This window comes from Humulus lupulus, chromosome 6, assembly GCF_963169125.1.
Source record: "Humulus lupulus chromosome 6, drHumLupu1.1, whole genome shotgun sequence".
Lineage (NCBI taxonomy): Eukaryota > Viridiplantae > Streptophyta > Magnoliopsida > Rosales > Cannabaceae > Humulus > Humulus lupulus.
The window spans coordinates 164,644,457-164,660,346 of record NC_084798.1 but is presented as its reverse complement, the minus strand read 5'-3'; positions in this window follow the sequence as shown (position 1 = coordinate 164,660,346).

Genomic DNA, 15,890 nt, shown 5'->3' with positions numbered 1-15,890 from the left:
CTCAACCATGATGTCAATACCCAGAACCATCCCACGGGCAGGTCCAAATAACCACAATAATCAAACACACATAAAACATATCAAAACCAATCTACATTACTATGCATTGGTTAACAAATTTCATTACTACTAAATATAATCATATTCATCATGCTTTCCATATACCAATAAGCAAATAAAGCATACAAGTTCAATTTAAACAATTCACCACATGCAATCAATTTACAAATCTTTATCCAAATATTCATCCACATGCAATAGCAATGCTAATAAGCACGTCTCAATATCACCATACAACAGTCAAGGGCCAGGCCCTATCAGAATCTCATGCTCCTTATTAATCATACAAATTAATGCATTCATAATCCATTCAAGCACTTAAGCATATAATCTCATATTTTCAATTATGAAATCGTGAGTCGAGCTTGTCTTTAGCAGCAAGTGTACATGTCCAGCCAGTCTTCAAGAACCCTTAAACCTAGACCGCTCTAATACCATGTTGTAACGCCCTGGATAACCAAGACCGTTACACTGTGTGATTAAAATAGTGCAAGACTTGCTAATCAAGTCATTTAAACAAAAATGTGAAACTAAAGTCATAAAAAGATTAGGATTAAAATATTTTGGTCACAAATAGGTCATTTTCATTAAAATGAACATTTAGTACATGGGATCCGAAAACAAGGTTAAAAGGACATATTTACAAAATTTCCAAAAGTTATAAATAGTCAAGGCCACTCTAATGGTAAAATATACAATTTAGGTTTCCATCCCTATACCAACCCTCGACCGTGGCGGCCGAGCAGCTGACAATGTACACCTCACCCCCAGAGCTCTCTAACCCATGGTTGATCCATCTTACCCTTGCCTTTACATGCACCACGTAGCACCCATGAGCTGAGGCCCAGCAAGAAAACCATAACATAATAGCATAATCAATATTGATAACCAAATAATTCATAAAACATTAACCAGATATTCAACAGTCCATAGCATTCACATAATCAGTGATAACAATTGACAAATCAACAATCTATCATCTAGGTATTCAACACACCATAATCATCAGATTAACAATAGTTAACATATCATACAATATTCAGGGTCGACGCCTTTAGGTCGCACCCTCTATTTAAACCACTGTCTACCGCTCACTTATGCCAAGCCTAGCATTTAACCCACTGACTCTGGCTCGCTTAGGCCAAGCTCAGTGATTATTTAATTAACCTCAGCTACCAGTGCCCGAGCCGCGTCTTGTGCGCAAATATCAATTCTGGCACTCTCAGGTCGTTTATTTCATGCTCACATGGCATATCATAATCATACAACAATTCTATTCAACTATAGGGAGCCCTTAGTCCCATCACAGCCACATACACGGGTGCAGTTTTCTTACCTTTAATTTCCGAGCGGAGAAGGTGAGCACGATCCTTAGCTCCGAGCCTTGGCGATAAACCTAGTCACAATCCATAAATGGTACTTTGATGAGTTTAAATTTCAAAGGACAATCCTGGGACCAAACTCACACTCTCGGGACCTCTAATTCCACCAAACAAAGTGGTGAAACTGTCTCCCCAAGCCCCCAAGCAAAACCCTAAAAAGTACCTAAAAGCCAAGTTCTGGAGGCAGGGTAGCGCTACAGCGCTACCAGAGGGTGCTACAGCGCTACAAACAGAAACCAAAGCCTCCCAGAAACGCAGCCTAGTGCTGTAGCGCTCTAAACCTAGCACTACGCTAGCACTGGAAATGACAATTTCTGGGTTTCTCCTTCGAACTTTCCCGAGCCAAAGCTTCAAGAACTCACTCCAATTATCATCCCAACTCAAAATTAACTATAGAACTACACTCTACTCATCATAGGCAACAAAACCTAACCAAGTTTTTCCCAAAATCTCCAACCAATCCCTAATACCCATATTCAAACTCTCAAACCCAAAGCACTAGAAAAACAGAGTAAGAACCCATAAATTCAGAGATAATCAGTCAGAATTCTTACCTCAATTGTGACTATCTTCCCACAAGCTTACACCTCCAATTTCTGAGCTTAAGTCTCAGCTAAACCCTCCCTAATTCCAGTGCTTCAACTCATCTACAATCCCTTCAAAAAAAATCCCAGATTAAACACATGCTCTAAGCTTAAACTACTCAGTAAATTCAAAGTTAAAACCCTACCTGAAATTGATGGCCTAAACTTCTCTGAATCTTCTAGTTGTCCTAAATTTGCCTTCCCTCAGCTTGACCTAGCCTAGAACCAATCTAGTTGCCAGCTGAAATTCTGTAGCCTTTCACCTTAGCTCAAAAATCTCAGTCCAATGACCAAGCTTTTGCCCTTTTTCCCTTCCTAACCTTTGAACCGATTGAGAGAAAGAAAAGAGAGAGGAGAACGTGAGGAGGAAAGAGCAGGGAGGTTCCACCTCTTTCTGCTTTATTCGACTTAATTCAGAAGATATCCTTACTATGAAATGACTAATTTACCCTCCATGGTTCTCTAATCCTCAAATGGCCCCTAGGGGTAAAAGGGTTATTTTACTCCCAATTCCCGCTAATTCTTCAAATGTTCCTATTAACCACCAATTAATCCCATCATCCAATTATTTACTATTTATTTTCCCAATATCTAATAATTCCCAAATTATTCTCCCAAATTCCCAAAATACCCCCAGGCTCCCCCGAGCCGGGTATAAATCCCCGCTGTGACTATTTCGCCAATTCGCTCACTAGGACCGTCTCAAGCCACATGCTGCAAATATATCCACATAATAATGTGGTCTCAACAATTTATCACCCATAATTACATTTATGCCCTCTACGGACCAAAATTACAAATATGCCCTTATAAGCAAAATAGGGCCCACATGCATATTTAATACTCATAAACATGCACTTAGTCATTTCCACATAATCATATAATCATGTGGCCCTTAAGCCTTATTAGCAATTTTGGGTCATTACAAAGACATATTTCATAATTAAATCACATAATTTTCCATAATTTGTCATTTTGGCCCCCTAATCATGGCCCTAAGCCTTATTAGGTAATTTAAGACGTTACACTTATTGTGTATCTGAGTTACTAGGGCTATTTTGAGGATCAATTCTAGTTGGGTTGTTTTTTTGGTTGGACTTTGGAGAATTTGCAATTTCTGAAAATCGCTGAGAATTCTTGGTTTCAGGGTGGCGCCGCGGAGTTTGGCAAGAGCGTCGTGGCCCACTTAAAGGCTGCGAGGCTGGGGGGTTCTTTGGAGCACCTTGGCGCTGCAGCCCTTAGTGGGCAGCGCCACGGCACAAAAATGTGAGGAAATTGTAAGTGGGCTCTCTCCCAAATTAGGCGCCATGGCCCTTAGTGGTGACCGTCACAGCGCAAATTGCCTAAGAATTTAGGTTGGCCTCTTGATCTAGTGTGGGGTCGTGGCGCAGGCGCAGAGCGCCACGACACTAAATGGGAAAGTTTGAATTTGAGGTCTTGGGTTTTGGGAAACTAATCAGAAGGCTTGGGAATGATCCTACTACCCAGTTTAGTAAAGCTCTAGGTTCCGGGGCTAGGGCTTGGTCTTGAAGCCCTTTGTTGGTTTAATTCTTGATGGATGTTCCGTGATATGTCGTGACTAGGGTGTAGCGCTAGGCTCGGGAGAAAAGGAACGCACTCAGGGTCGTTATACTAAATTGCTCAAGACTTAAGGTAAAAAAACTACACCTGTGTTGAGATTTGGGCACGAGCCCCAGCTATTGAACGTGGATATACCCACACTTGGAATGCTTGTTTAACATGAATAAATGTGTTATACATGGTTGTGTTTATGTATGAAATGCATATCTGTTTGTATCTGGAAGTGTGGTATGCACTTGTGCGATTCTATAGCCGCTTGAAAGATCAAAGTGTGATATACACTTGTATGGCTCTATAGTCGTTTAAAAGGGAAAGCGCAGTATGCGCTTGGGTGGTCCTATGGTCGATTAAATGGATTGGATATCTGCTTAAGTATTGGTGATAAGTGCTAAGCATACTATTTATGATCTGAAATTTGTTGAATATTTGTTTATGTTATTATCTATGTTTTCTTGCTAAGCCTTGGCTCACAGGTGCTAGATGGTGCAGGTAAGGGCAAAGAAAAGTTGGACCAGCCATGAGTTGGAGAGTTTCGGGGGTGTTGTGTACATATGCGACCTGCTCGGTCACCACGATCGAGATATCTTTTGAGGATCTAGATCTGTCGATCATTTTGCCGCTTAAGACGACTATTTTGTATTTGTTTGTCTTGTAACAATTTTTAAACTCTTTTTGGGATCCCATGTACATACTAACCTCTTTTAATGAAAAGTACTACTCTTTTATGCCATAATTAAAACTCAATTTCTTTGTAATCTCATTTTATTATCAATAAAAGACTAGAAATCACTTTTTTGACTTTGTCAATCACTTTGCTCACATGTTTTATTTTCATGATTATTTGTTTAATATAAACTTTTATTAAAAACCCCAAGCATATAGCTAATCATATTTATAGTGACGTAATCACAGTGGAATATAAATATGATTATATATTCAAAATAAGTTAGTCCTAAGATTAGTCAATGCACAGGATTTACATTGACTTGCCAATCTACGATATCATCTACTTACACATCGCAGTGTTATGTTCTTTCTAGAACATTAGCAAAGTAGATAAGATTGGATGTATTTGTTACATCGAACTGGACCGATATTGACAGTAGAAAGGATAAATAAACATACCATTATTATCTATTCTAGTCATATCATATAGTTGACCATAGGTCAATTCAATCTCAATTCTGAGTGGTTAGTATTCTAACTGATTGTATTATTTGAGTTCTTTGACTTGTTCGTTACCAGCTTACCTTACGGACTAGCCTATACTTACATCTTGGGAACTCGATAGTATAATTGAGTGGGAGTGTTAATGTAACACCCTAAACTCCAAGGACCGTTATGGTGTGCCTTTTAAACAGTGCTAAACTCGCTAATCGAGTCATTTGGCCATAATCGTGTAACTAAGTATGATTAGCAGTATAGGGTTAAAAATTCTGGTTAAGATATAACGTTTCACTAAAATGTTTACAATATACATTGAGATCCCAAAAATATAATTTAAAGGTTAATTACAGGAAAATATTTACAACCAGTCGACCTAAGCGGAAAAATAGGGTTTAACCTTAGTTCCTCTTTCAACCCTCAGCCGTGGCGGTCGAGCAGCCGCATATGTATACATCGTCACCTAAGCTCTCCAACTCAAGGATGGTCCAACTTTATTTTGCCTTTACCTGCACCACATAGCACCCGTGAGCTGAAGCCCAGCAAGAAAACTCAATGTGCACATGAACAGTAACAACATGTTACAAAATCATAATGTGCATGTCTAGCATTAATAGCCCTATTCATGCATGCAAATAGGTTCAGATAATGATGGGGGATCCTACCCTCCTGAATGGACGACTATCAAGTCAATCCTAATTAGATGAGTGATTTAACACTTTGAGGTTCTGTTAACCATAATGGGGCTTGTAGCCCTAATCAGATGAGTGACTGAGGAGTAAGTCACTAACATGGGTTCCGCACCCTCAGATGAGTGACTGATGAGTGAGTCACTAACATGGGTTTCGCACCCTCAGATGAGTGACTGATGAGCAAGTCACTAACTTAAATAGATGAGTGACTTATGAGTGAGTCACTAATGTAAACCAAATGAGTGACTGATGAGTAAGTCACTAGCTTAAACCAGATGAATGAGTCCTTAACGTGGGCTTAGCACCCATAGCCATGTGACGATGCAGTCACCTGGACCTTCTGGCCCTGGCTCTAAGTGACTAGCCATAGACTAGACAAGCGCTTTTAGTTTTCATCGAACTTGTGGTCGGTCCGGCATTAATGCTCATGATGAGTCATTCAATGCTGATGTCGATTAGATCTAATCCTTTCGGCTTGTGTTAAACATGCTAAGACTGTTCTTGACTTATGAGTCAATACCACGCGACCAGTGCTCAGTACTACTGCCAAACTTGACTAATGAGTCACAACTTCACAGTTAATACTAACACCATTATCGATTCTGACTAATGAGTCAGTGCCACGGACAAGTAAGCAATACAACCAGGCATATATCATATGTCAAATATCCAAATGTAGGGCATTCAACATGCTTACTTAACAATCACTGGCATAATTATGATCATGCACAAACATAGAGACTCAAGCTCTAATCAATCTCATATTCAACATTCATGGCATGCCCTAATCACATGTTTCTCATGCATCACATACGGGGTGTAGTTTTCTTACCTCTGGTTCGAGCGAGAAATAACAATTGAACGACCCTTGAGAACGATCGATCCTTTCATCCCTTAGCGGTCACCTAGTCATAACCAAATATGGAACTCCAATTAATGAAATCAACAATAAAAGGATCTTGACCTAAACCTCACTCCCGGGACCCCAAATCGTACCCAAACGGTGAGTAGATTCGATCTCGAGCCTTAGGAATAGAAACCCCGAGCCAAAAACCCTCAAAAGTGCCCAAAATATGCATTAGAGAAAACAGGGTAGCGCTACACTGCTGCCCTCCTAGCACCCCAGCGCTACAACCATGATTGATTTGCCCTGGCTAGTGCTGTAGCGCTCCCCCTTGGGCGTTGTAGCGCTAGGACCAGGCTGATCAGCCCTGGTTTTTCCCTCCTTCGACGCCACCATTTCCAACCTGAAAAACCAGCTTCCAAACCTCATTTAAACCCCAAATTGAACCCAAAAACCATCTACACATGACCTAGGCACCATAACCCAAGTAACCCTAGCCAAAAACTCCCATCAATTCCCATTATCCAACTAAAAAATCCAAGTGAAACTCAAATAGAAAAACAGAGCAAGAACCATAGTTTTAATGGCTAAAAACTCACCTCAATCTCAGTAACACACCCCTTTCAATGGTAGAGCATAACCCTAAATCATCAAAGCTTGGTTCCTTAGCTTGGTTCCTCAAAAAGAGCTTCAAAATTCAAGAAAAGAGGAGAAGAAGATGATCAGGAGAGGAAGATGAAAATGCTCTGTTTTGCTGCAGGTTTATGGTTTATATCTATCCTTAAGGTCAAAAGGCCAAAATTCCCTCATGCCTAATTAAAACCCTTAATAGCCACCAAGGGCAAAATAGTCATTTCCCGCCTATCTCGTTAATCATAATTAACACGCTCTAATTTCCGTTATTTTCAATATTCTCAAATGCTAATAAATCATATCCCATTACCCTTTAATTCCCGGCAATGTTCTAATCACCAAATTACTCCGAGACTCACCCCGAGCCCCGAAATTAATCTCGTTATGATCAGACCGATAACTTGCATTCAAAGATCGTCTCATGCCGAATGGCTCGAACAAATCCACATATAATGTGGTATTATTCATAATTCTCCAACATGCATGAAAATACACAAATACGCCATCAACGGGCCAAATTACCAAAATGCCCTTATAATGAAAAATGGACCCATATGCATGCATTTATCATCATATTATAATATAATTCACATAAACATGCATATTGTTGACGCGGTTCTTCGCCAACAGGTAATTAAGAGAAGAAGAGAAAGGGATTAGTGCTAATGTTGAACCAAAACAGATATATGATCTTCAAAATGAAAGGGTGACTCAAGACACGTTTTTTAAGTGGTTCAAAGGTTAAAATCCTTCTACTCCACTAGTCAGTATTATTGCTATATACTGGATATTTGATTACAGGGTGTTTCTTACAAGAGATAATCCAACCCTTATCAACTCCCAAGGTCTCCATATTTATAGGAGAAGGCACCTGGGAGTTGGTAAGAAGGTCATCCCGTGACCTTCTTACCCATCGTATCAACACTGTGACATTCATGATTAATTCCTAAACCTGACACATAAGTGTGGTCAAATAAATAGGTAAGGAGATAATGGGCCGCACGGCCCAACCCAGTCGTGGGTGTCTGAATACGCACGTTCCTGCTGCGTGTCCGAGAAGTCAGGGGCATATCAGACACGTGATGTCTGATATATGCACGTTTACCTTGCGTGTGTTGACTTTACAAAGGGTCATAGCCTCCAGATCCAGCTCGTAACACGAGCTGGATACTCAACTCGACCTTCGGCCTTCAGAGTCCAGACTCAGTTCTTAGGCAAGCTTGGCGAACCCTTGGGTTACCTCGAGCTAAGGAGGTACGACCTTATGACGGCAGCTCCGGTTTTGGGGATGTCCACGAGATAATCATGATTAGGCCGCAGCTCAGCTCGCTAATCAGCCCGTGGGAAAATCAGGGCGTACATCTGTAACGCCCTACTTCCTTAGAGTCGTTACTAAGTGATTTTTAAGACAAAACAGTGTGCAAAGAACTCGCTAACCGAGGTTTTGAGACAAAAGTGTGACTAATTAAACTTTAAGGCTGTAATCTTAGAAAATGCGTCGTTTCATTTAAAACTGCTAGTATTAAACCTTTGGGATCCCAAAAATAAGGTTTGAAAACTATTTACATCTTGAAATAAGTTTACAGTTGATAAATCATAAAATCATAGATTATTACAGCCATTTTCAAATAAACCCCCAACCAAAGCAGTCGGGCAGGCCAAACATGTACGCGTCGCTTCACGCTCTCCGTACTCATGGTTGGTTGACTCGGTCTTTGCCCTACCTGCAACACGGAGCACCCGTGAGCCGAAGCCCAGCAAGAAAACCCATGCAGAACATAACATATGCAATATATACAGTTTTATCATAACAGATAATCCACAGATAAACAAGTCAACCATTAGACTAAGCAAACACATGTATCCACCGGGCCCCGCCCTGATTATAGCATCCCATGTGCTAGGTGTTACTTTCGGCCCACGGCCGCCCCGGCCTACGTCGTACTCGGCCCACGGCCGCCCCGGCCTACGCCGTACTCGGCCCTTGCCGTTCATTTCATCATAATCACACATATAGTACATTTGAAATAATCATTCACACACATCATGATTCATTTAAGGTTTAAACATTTGCACATAATACAATCTGGGGCCATGCCCTACAATCACACAGTGGGGCCATGCCCTATTCTCGGGTGTTACGGTTTTCTTACCTTAATTCCAAATGCTTTAAATAGAAAAATGACGGCCCCCGAGCACGATCCACTTCCCGAGCACTAGCTTAACACCTAGTCACAACCAAGATAATGGATACCAATAAGATTAATCTCCAATGAGTTTCTAAACCAAGTTCTAGTACTCGGAACGTTGAAATTCACCAAACATTGTAAAAGACTCAACCCCGAGCACCCTAGGTTAAATTCCCAAGCCCAAATTCTCAAAATCCCAAAATTCCTTAAGCGCCTTGGCATGGCCCCCAAACAGGGCCACAAAAACGCCCAGAAACAGGTAAGGGCCGCGGCCCTACAAGGACCATGCCGCGGCCCGCCCTCCATCCTCAGCACAACTTAGCCTTCAAGGGCCGCGGCCCTCCAAGAACTATGCCGCGGCCCGACCCTTCGAACCCAGAAAAACCCACCATTTTCAAGCTTAAAACCTCACCTAAAGCCATCCCAAAGCTCCCAATTCAAAACCAATTAATAATCACAACATTAGGATGGTTAAACAACACAATTCCACCAAAAATCCAACCTAACACTCACCAAGATCCAAATTCCAAATTTCTAAAATTTCAAACCTAAAACTCAAAACCAACCATAGAAATTCTCAATTTCAACCATCAAACTTTAATTTAAACCTTACCTCAGTTGTAGAATCGTTTCCCAAAGGATCCCATGACCTATCTTCAAAGTTTCAAGCCTCAAACTCCACCTTGAATATCAAAAACCCACAAACATTCACAACCCAACAAAATCTCAGAAATTTAACTTGAGAAAAAGAATTAATTGCTTACCTTTACCCTGATTTGTTCTTGGTTAACTCTTGAGCTAAACCTCCAAATCCCACCATCAATTTTCAGAAATTCAAGCTTGATTTCTCCTAAGATTTCTGTGGATTTCATGAAAGAAAGAGGAAAGAAAGAAGAAGAGGAGAGGGTGGAGGCTGGGTCGGTTTCTCTAAGTCTCCAAATGGTTTATTTGTTTTGTTTTTATAACTTAAGTTGGTTACCTCAAGGTTCGGGGTACCAAAATATCCCCGAGGCAAAAATGGTAAAATCCCCCAGTATTCCCGCCTAGACATCCTAACCTCAAATATATCTCCAATTATTTATTTTCATAACCCAATATCAAAAATACTCCTTGACTTGCCCAAAGTCAATTATAATGCCCCGTTGTGACTTTCCTCGCTATTCAGCTCTAGGATCGCCTCGTGCCGAAAGTTACCAATCACAGAAATACCCACATACCACTGTGGTCTCAACAATCATCACATATTAATACAGTTATGCCCAACATGGCCAAAATTACAATTATGCCCTTCAAACACAATCCGGGCCTACATGCATACTAATATACATAGTCATGCATCTCAAATAATCAAATAGTCACATAACATGCTTTAAATCATAATCATGCATTTAATTCCTAAAACCACACATAAATCCCAACCTGCCCTCCTGACACACTAATCAAGGCCCTTAAGCCTTATTAGCGAATTTGGGTCGTTACAACATCTGCCCCCCAAGCCCTTGCTCGTGGTATACCACGTCGTATAAGGCCACAGTAGGGGCTTTTAGGCTTCCCCATGAACTCTTCACATTCCACATCTTATGCAGGCGTCTGATACGTGGAACATCGTGGTTGGTGATGGTACGTCTTACGAGAACCGCATTTAATGGCCTAGCCTATGCCCAACCGTCGTTTCGTATTTCGAGTGGAGGGCCTTGGATCCCACATTCGGGCCATCCAACGGCCCTCTATACGTGACCCTTCACGTATATAAAAGGGGTGGCCACCCTACGCATGGGCCACCCTTTCATTTGAAATTTCTCAGAACTTCTTTCCTTCTTCTCTCTTCATCTCAGAAGAAAAAGAAACCCTCTTCTTTGCGACCGCCATTCTCAGTTGTTCAAGAAGCTCAGGCGTAAGGACTCCTTCAAAGCTTTGGAAACAAATACTCTGACGAAGCTCCCACCTAGGCGACACCTTCATCCGCCTCCCAGCCAAACACTGTAAGTCTCCTGACCATGCGTGTTTTGAAAATATTTTTCACTGTAGCTTGGGTAAATATTTACTGTAGCCACATGCAAGGGTTTACTGGTTTTTGGAGGGTATGAAGGGTGAAAGCCTTTTAGGTTAGGGTATTTTTGCTGTAGGAAAATGTTTGGGAGTATGGATTACAGGATGGACTTTCTAGGGAAAATTTCAGGGTAGAAGTTTTGGTCTTTTGGGTGCAAAATCGGGTAGCTTAGGGGACACGCTTCACAGGCGGTTTTGCCTTCTTTGCCTACTGAAACTTTCCCCCCAAGGAAAATTCTATCCTGACCCTCCTAACACACGAATTCCGAGTAATCGGGGATCTGTTGGGAGCACAGGCGCGTGTTCATTGAACCGCGTGGTCCCACTCTCCACGGGCTGGGCTCACCTCAGCTCGTGCAAATAACATTTGATTTTTCCTCACGCTTGGGTCGCCTTTTCTGAAATCTTTTCTTTTGTTTGCTAGGCGACCAGATGGCACCAAAGAGGAATGCCCCACAGAAGACCGTCGGCAGCTCGGCCTCCCAGCAGGACAAAGGAAAAGCGGTGATGCCTGACTCCCCGATCCCCTGCTTTGGGCCGGCAGTGGAGAAGGAGCTCGAGGTGGCTCCTAATGCATTTTTTGAGGCGGAGAGGATTGTCTCAAAGATTACCGACCAGACGAAGATCAACAAAATATTCCTCTCCCACAACATCAGGCTGGGGAGAGCGTCAGTGATTGCCCGACCTCCCGAGGAAGGCGAGCGGAGCTGCGCGCCGCTCGATGAGGCAATGGCGGCCTGGAGCGGCGAGCATTTCAAAGCGGGGGCCTTCCTCCCGTTGGATCAGTATTTTGCTGACTTCCTGAATTACGTGAGGTTGGCCCCATTTCAGCTCCCCCCCAACTCTTATCGGTTGTTGGCGGGGTTGAGATATTTATTTTTGAAGCACGAGTGGGAGGTCCCCACTCCAGCGGACATTTTTTACTTCTTCTGCCTCAAGGCCAGCCCGGATCAGTGGGGGCGAGGCGACAGGTTTTACTACTTAACCCGATTTCCCAATACGGCTGCGGTCATCGAGCTGCCCAGCCACCCCAACGACTTCAAGGATCAATTCTTCATGTTGACGGGGTTCAGAAACTGCGAGCTCCACTACTTCTATCGTCCTCGTAAGTGTTTTTTATCCTTAGCTTGTAAGTTAAGTGTCGTTTTAGCTCCTCCCGTATCCCTTTCTGACTTAGACTAATCCTGCAGCCATCTTCGCGAGGACAGAGAAATCTGTAACCCTCGGGGTCCAATACGAGACACTGGCGGGCTTGCCCCCCAGTGAGAAAGATTACCGCATGCTCGTAACGGACGAGACGATGGTGGCCTGCAAGCTGATTTTCCCAAATCAGACTTTGAACCTAAAGAGGCCCCGGGGGCTTCCCCCAGCTCGCGACACCAAACCCATCATCGTGGAGGAGGTCGCGGGGGATGAAGATGAGGAGGACGAGGACAACGAAGTTCCGCTCATGAGGAACAGGAAGCGAGCTTTGGAGGTCGTCCCGGGGACGGGCGAGGAGAGGACCCAGTCTGGAGCAGCCGCGGGTCCTTCTGGCCAAGGTAACCCTTACATGTTTAGGAGTCTAGATAGGGCCATAGCAGACCCCCGGCTGGCTAGGTTCAATCCTAGGCAGCTCGTCCATTGTCACCGAAGTGATCCGGACCTGAACACAAACCTGCTCCATTATGTCGACCAGCTTGTGCTGGAATACCAAGATAGCCGGCCTAGGGGTACTGTAGTAGTAGATAACACCCTAGCCTTTAGGTCGATCCTATTCGAGGAGTATGGGACCAACCTTTGGACATGGCCATCACTCCGGAGGGGTGCCGTAGCTCCAAGGCTTAGGCAATATGTAGAGGAATCTAGCCCTGAATCAGCCTCGGACCCAGAACTTGCGCCAGCTCGGGAAGTAATCGACTTAGATTCTTCTTCTAGCTCGGGGGGTAGGATTCCTTTTAGTATACATATACTTGACTCTCTTTACCCCTTTGTTTTTGTTTCTGTATGGTTGTTAACTTGTACTAACCATGTTTTTGTTTTGACAGAAGGGATGTCTCAGCCCGAGGAGAGCCTGCAAGGTGCGGTCTTCGGGGGTAACCCCCCAGCTGGGGCCGCTGGGCCAAGAATGAAGAGGCTCCGGACGTCCAAGCACGCCGCCGGGACCCCCACCAAGTCTCCTGCAAAGGAGAAGGAACAAGCCCCAGCTGCCCAGGTCGCGGGAGCGGTTCTTCCTGCTGCAGGGGGAAGCAACATGCCTCCACCCCCTCCGCGAGCTCCGGCCGCCGCCCGAGACGCAGGAACTGAGCTTGGGACTTTGGCAATTGTACCCTTCGAGGTATGCATCCCAGTCAATCCCCAAGACCTGGGGAAGATCCCCGAGGCCTTCCGGGGAATGGTGTATGAGTCAGCGAACTACGCGTCAGCCACATATACAAGTTCACCGAGAAGGAGCTCCGGGCCATCGAGACAATGAACCCGGTGGGCGTGCTAGAGTCTTCACTGGGCATGGCCATGACGGTAAGCTAACTAACTTTTTTGTGGTTTTTATCATTACACTTTAGCCTGCTTTTTCTCTCTTTTTCCTAAGGCAATTGTCTTTTCACCTTCGCAGAGCGCCGTTGCCCTTCACCGGAGCATCGCCGGGACCAAAACTCAGCTCGAGGACATGAGGAACGAGCACCAGACTACCCTGCAGGTAGCTAAGGATGCTTTGGCGGCCTCGCAGGTCGAGTTGGAAAAAACCCGCTTGAAGGTCCAAGAGCTCGAGACCTCCCTCGCCACCTCGCGGACAGACCTAGATGCCGCGAAGGCTGAGGTCCAGGCCGCCCAGGCTGCCCTAGAGGCCGAGCGGACAACTTCGGAAAAGTCCTTGGAAGATCTGTTCTACCATTGCTGGGCCTACAATCCAGATGCTAACTTCTTCTTCATGTCAGCGAGCCTCTGGGAGCGCTTGCTGGTGAAGTTCCAAGCTCGCCTTGATAAAGAGGCGCCCTCTGAGACCGAGGAAGGCTCTGGCGCAGCTGAGCAAGGCGAGACGGCGACCTCCAAGGGGCCACCTGGTGGAGCTTAGGGCATTTCTTCTCTTGTGCCCTTCACTATCTTTTAATTTTTTTTTTTTATGTAACCCTTGCATGAGGAGCTTCCACCTCGAGACAATTTGATTCAATGTTTTTAATTGATCCTCTTTCTTGCCTTTATGCGTTTTGGTTACAATTTCTTGAAAAACTTAGTTCGCGCTAATCTTTATCCATATCTCGAGCTCTTTAGGAAGAACAACGATCAATAGATTTAAATCAACTTCTAAGTTTTATGACCCGGTTAGGACCAGGAACTTAATTTGAAAACTTAGTTCGCGTTAACTTTTATCCATATCTCGAGCTCTTTAGGAAGAACATCAATCAATAGATTTAAATCAACTTCTAAGTTTTATGACCCAGTTAGGACCAGGAACTTAATTTGAAAACTTAGTTCGCGTTAACTTTTATCCATATCTCGAGCTCTTTAGGAAGAACAACGATCAATAGATTTAAATCAACTTCTAAGTTTTATGACCCGGTTAGGACCAGGAACTTAATTTGAAAACTTAGTTCGCGTTAACTTTTATCCATATCTCGAGCTCTTTAGGAAGAACATCGATCAATAGATTTAAATCAACTTCTAAGTTTTATGACCCGGTTAGGACCAGGAACTTAATTTGAAAACTTAGTTCGCATTAACTTTTATCCATATCTCGAGCTCTTTAGGAAGAACAACGATCAATAGATTTAAATCAACTTCTAAGTTTTATGACCCGGTTATATCCAGGATAGGAATTAGTTAGCGTTAATCCTTATCAATATCTCGCGTTTTTAAGAAAAACAACGGTCAATCGATATGAATCAACTTCTAAGTCATTAAGGAGACCTGGTTATATCCAGGTACCATATGCCCCCCAAGTAACTGGGAAAGGGTCTTTCGTGGTTACTTTAGATCACACTTGAAAACATGTACAACTGATTCTCATTGCTTATTACATGAAAAATGGCCTTCCAGGCCTTACAAGTGAATCATTGATAATATTTCTTTAAATGGACGGCGTTCCAAGTCCGCGGGACTGCCCCTCCATCAAGCCGAGCTAACTTATAAGTTCCCTCCTTAATGATTTCGATGACCTGATACGGTCCTTCCCAATTCGGTCCTAAGACTCCGTCTTTGGGATCTTTCCCGGCCAGGAAAACTCTCCTTAGGACCATATCGCCAACGCTAAAGGCGCGCTTTTTGACTTTGGAGTTGAAATAGCGAGTGATCTTCTGCTGATAATGGGCGAGCTGGAGTTGCGAATCTTCTCGCCTTTCATCAACTAGGTCAAGGGAATTGCACAGTAGCTCGTGGTTGCGGTCCTGGTCGTAAGATTGGACCCTATGTGAAAGCACCTTAATTTCCACGGGGAGGACTACCTCACTCCCAAAGGTTAGGGAAAAAGGAGTATGACCCGTAGGAGTCCGATGCAAGGTCCGGTATGCCCATAGGACCTGGGGGAGCTGTTCCGGCCACACCCCCTTCGCTTCATCTAATATCTTCTTGAGGCTTGCCTTTAGAGTCTTGTTGACAGCTTTAACCTGGCTATTCACCTGAGGATAGGCCACGGAGGAGAAACTTTTCACAATTCCGTGCCTTTCACAAAACTTGGTGAATAGATCGTTGTCGAACTGAGTGCCGTTATCGGAAACGATCTTCTTGGGCAGGCCGAA